Below are 4466 nucleotides of genomic sequence, written 5' to 3' on the forward strand. Positions count from 1 at the left end.
TTAATAAAATATAACCTTATTTTAAAATAATATTTCATATTTATGGGCCTAGGTAGGCTACATATATTTAACTATATAAATAATTTTAATTGAAAAATAATATGTCATATTTTTATATTATAAAATAAGTTGCAAAATGAAAACTCAAATCCTAGGCCTATAGTCACCGGTCACAGAGGCTTATGCAAAGAATCACAACGCGGCGTCTTCCGCGTGATCCAGGCCTCTGACAGTACCAACCGACCCGTACACGGTGTACTGCCATAGCTAGTTTTAAATGGAGTTGCGTCAACTCGTACCAACTGGGAGACAACATTACTAACTCATCACGGCGGTTCCAATATAGACAAACAATACTGCGCCCCCAGTTGTTCATTATTAGATAATTTCGTAGTGAGGGCGCTATTGCACAAACACGGAAGTGATAATTTTTATTCTGCATGACGTAGGGGTAATTAAATGACCAACCAGCAGCCTTAGACGTTAGAAAAATAATGAATATTCATGATATTATCGAAGAAGAGATGCTGAACAGTTGAAAAACACGAAGCAGTCACGATGGTCATGCTTCCCTAGTTGTGTGTGAGTATGTGAATTTTTACGATTTTTCAACCAAAATCCTGGGAAAATTCAACATTTCCTGATTTTAGTGAGACAATAATTTTTTTTTGCAATTTTTGTGAACATGGCCACATAGTTCATGTGATTCCCCGTGAACTTGAGAACAAATATTAAAAAAATCTCTCTGACAACTGTTTTGGTTAGGATTTAATTTGGGTTTAAACCTAGCCGCATCCGGACTCTCGCAAACACGTGTATATGTGCTAGGGTGGCCTAGCATATTGTCATGTTCACAGCTTGTAATGATTAACACAGTAACAGGCATGCATAATATGGTTATTAATTTAATTCAACTGCTCTTTCATTAATAATAATACTCTGAAGTACTGTTCAGTGCAGTATGCTAGCTTAAATTTCATTATAATATGGCCTAGGACCTAGAAGCCTTCCCTATTACCGGCCTACCCAGCCAGGCTAGGCCAAGCCGGCCTCATGTACAGTAGGCTACACAACAAGCCTCTAACTAGGCTTAAAATTATATACAGAGGGCCATGGCCTAAGGTAGCTAGGCCTAGCTATCTCCCCCATTCCCTCCCCCTTACATATATGTTTAAACAAAACTAACTGTTGGTGGAGTATACATTGGGCAAACCCCACCCCCCGCCCTTAAATTAAAAATTGTTTGCTGCATTATTTTTTTTTAACAACAGAAACAATGAAATCTTGTGGCTGGAAATACAATAATTTTTTCTGTGTCCTTAATGTTATTTATATCACATGGGACAACTCAAGGGATGTTATATTACAATATATTTTGTACCAACAATTACAATTTGTTTGTTACAAACAATACATGTATTGTTTGTAACAAATCAAATAAAGCAAAACAGCATAATTTTATTATAAATACTTAACTAATTATGATCATGGGCTATTATTTAATTTTATACAAAAGTTGGTATGTTATCTTGTATTCTTCAATTAATTTTCATTTTTTAGATATCAGTTTAGGCTAATTGCAGCCAAGATTCAACAGTTTGAAGCATACTGCCTTACTTGAAGACGTTTCACAAAGTAGGGAGAAATGGAAATGAATAGTCTGAGAAGTCTACAGAATGATAGTGAAGTAGGTAATGTATATATATTGTTCCTTTATATCAGTGTCACTTACAATGTATTGCAGTTTTATTATGGTAGTCAAATGTAGATTTTTGATTATAAAATTATTATTTTGAAGAATTTCTTAGCACACTTTCATTGAAAAATTCCATTGTTTTTCAGATTTATTCTTCTTTCTCTGAAAGAAAAAATAAATAACACTGTTATGACTCTATATATTCTTATTTTTTCAAAAATATTTCATAAAGAAGTAATAATAAACAGTTATACCTACCAAATTTTCTTCTTTTAGGTTGTGCAATTTTCTGGAGAATGTTGGGCTGGGTTAGCAATGTATGCGAGCACATCATTTAAGTTGTGGAATCACATGCTCTTCAAGCATATGAAGCTTTGATGATATTGTCATTGAATTTCCTGAATTTCTATATTCATCAATAAAGTCTTGTATGGATTCACCTTAAAAAAGGGAAAAAATGTTATAAATGAGAATTCTTTTTTTTTTAAATTTTAATTTAGACCGATAACAAAGCCTGCAAAAGCAACATGAAGACGGACAGCTTAGCAGCAGGTTTATATTTGTAGATGCCAGCAGAAACAAGCCAAAACAAATGGCCGCCTTGGAAACTATAGGATATTAGGTAAGGTAACAATTTAAATACAGTACATACAATAACTTACCAATAACAGTTATTTCCTCATTTGACATTGGCTTTGAATGATTGATGTTATTGTGAACTATTGCAAATTTATTTAGTAGTCGTCCATATTTGCTGACAAGCGAGTTGACTTTTTCTGAAATATAGTGTACCCTTATCACACCCTCGCTCTTATGGTAAATGTAAATTTAATTTTTTTATTATTAACTGTATATTGTTATTAAAAAAAATTAAAAATATACCTGACAGCATTTGTGCACATGGTTCCCGATAAAAGATCGGCCATGATATGCTTGTCTCTCTATTTTGTGCTTTTGTAGAACTTTCTCTATGGACACTGCTAATGGCCCAGTGCCAAATGGTAATCCCTCATTCATGGCTTTTGTCTGTTAGGAAGATAAGACAATACAGAATAAAAACTTATTTTAGTTTTGTGATTTTTTTTACATTAACATCATTATCCTCATTTTATCTTCATTTGCTTGTTTATTTAAATTTAACTAAACTTGAATTATATTTGAATGCTGTGTTCTCACCAATGTTTCAATTTCCTCTCTTAATTTGACAATCTTGTCCATGTTTTGAAAGATTAGTCCATTAGATTGCAGATAAATGAGAGGCATTTCTTCTTCTGCTTCTGCCAGCTTCTGTTCTTTCTTCAATTTTGTTTTTGCATTCTAATTGTGTTTTGATGTTGTTTTGGATAAGCTTTTCGAAGACAGAGCTTCCAAACTCGTCATCCTCGTCTGAGGTTTTTTTCTGCATTCATACATATGACAGTCTATTTCATGAGCTTCGGACTCATACATGTCGAACAGCTTTTTAAAGACGCCCAAAGAAATGTGCAGACTTGGCACAGATACCTATAACACCATAAATAAATAGGATATTTATAATCTTTTTTTTTTTTCACAGCCCAATACAGTAGTAATACAGTTGATGATTTACTTTCATATTAAATTGTGGTAAGTTGAATTTATTAATCTTTAATAATCAAAAAGCAGACATACAATAATAACTAGGATTGATAATTTACTTACATGGTCTACTTCAATTGCAACAAGAGGATTGCTAATGACACTCATTGATACACTCTTGGCTGTGGTTTTGTCAGCACCATTGTCTAAAAAGACCTGATAGCATTCTTCTATGGAACTAAGTGTTCTTGGTTTCCCAACTGGGCTTCTTATTTGCATTTCCTGTTTTGTTTTTTCACAGAAAAGGCAACAATGCCGAGCTACAATGTAAATAATATTGATAAAATAGAATTTATTAAAACAGATAGCAAACCACGAAACCTAAGAAAAATAAATTAAATGCAAGTTTAACAATTGCAATTATAATACATAATATAACATGCTTATTCCTCAGCAAACGTACCATTTGGACCATTGATTCCATATAGTTTTGTGAGGTACTCGTAGTCCCCAAAACCAAATACCCTGATGGTGTAGCCACTGAAATAGAAAAGTGTAAATATTAGTTTATATAATGAAAATCAAAGTTTTCAAATATTTCAAAAAATAATTACAATATAAATACAATGAATGATTGTTACCACCACATCTGTCCATGTAGGGCTACAACCTGGCTAGCGACTCCTGGAAGGGTTTCCTTGATGTTGAACATCGTGTTTGGTGCATCAAAAACCAATACAACAATTATATTGTGTATTGCATTGGGCTTTGCCAGACTGCATATTTGCACCTCAAACTTAGTGCTGCCGGCACCCTTGTCTCCTCCAAATTTTACCCATAGCTCACCCTCATTAGGACATAGATTTCCCAGTCTGTGTACAAAAAATAGAATATGTCATTGACAGAAACAAATACTGTATTATATAATACAGTATTATATTTGCTATCAGATTCTTTTAGTTTTTAATTTTTGATTTATAATTTCTATCCAGGAATTACATATATCCATAAGTATATACAAAAATACATGCACACATACATAGACAAATATAATAGAAATAAATATTTTAATAAAATAATAAAATTACCTTTCATGTTCTTCAAAATATGAAAACACAACATTTTTGATGTTCCTCATTTTTACCATTGGTGCTTTTTTTTTTATTTCAATTTCATCTGGAGAGACCTGTATGATTTAAAACACAGCATTTCC

General features: G+C 32.6%; 2 long non-coding RNA genes across 5 annotated transcripts; one reads left to right on the plus strand and one right to left on the minus strand.

Moving 5' to 3' along the window:
* Positions 1-15: 15 nt before the first annotated feature.
* On the plus strand, positions 16-3301 carry LOC117114068. 4 transcript variants are annotated; one of them, XR_004446294.1, is made up of 4 exons: positions 16-649; positions 1561-1691; positions 2197-2318; positions 3252-3301. It is a non-coding gene; the product is annotated as an uncharacterized LOC117114068 (long non-coding RNA). The 4 variants fall into 4 exon arrangements; XR_004446293.1 differs by having other exon boundaries at positions 16-582; XR_004446296.1 differs by having other exon boundaries at positions 16-582; positions 1561-1687.
* Positions 3069-3887, minus strand: LOC117114069. The gene is made up of 3 exons (XR_004446297.1): positions 3717-3887; positions 3377-3573; positions 3069-3199 (listed from the first exon to the last, which is right to left on the minus strand). It is a non-coding gene; the product is annotated as an uncharacterized LOC117114069 (long non-coding RNA).
* Positions 3888-4466: the final 579 nt, after the last annotated feature.

This window comes from Anneissia japonica, unplaced genomic scaffold (assembly GCF_011630105.1).
Source record: "Anneissia japonica isolate Jap-2015-1 unplaced genomic scaffold, ASM1163010v1 scaffold287802_len27794_cov139, whole genome shotgun sequence".
NCBI classification, from domain to species: Eukaryota; Metazoa; Echinodermata; class Crinoidea; order Comatulida; family Comatulidae; genus Anneissia; species Anneissia japonica.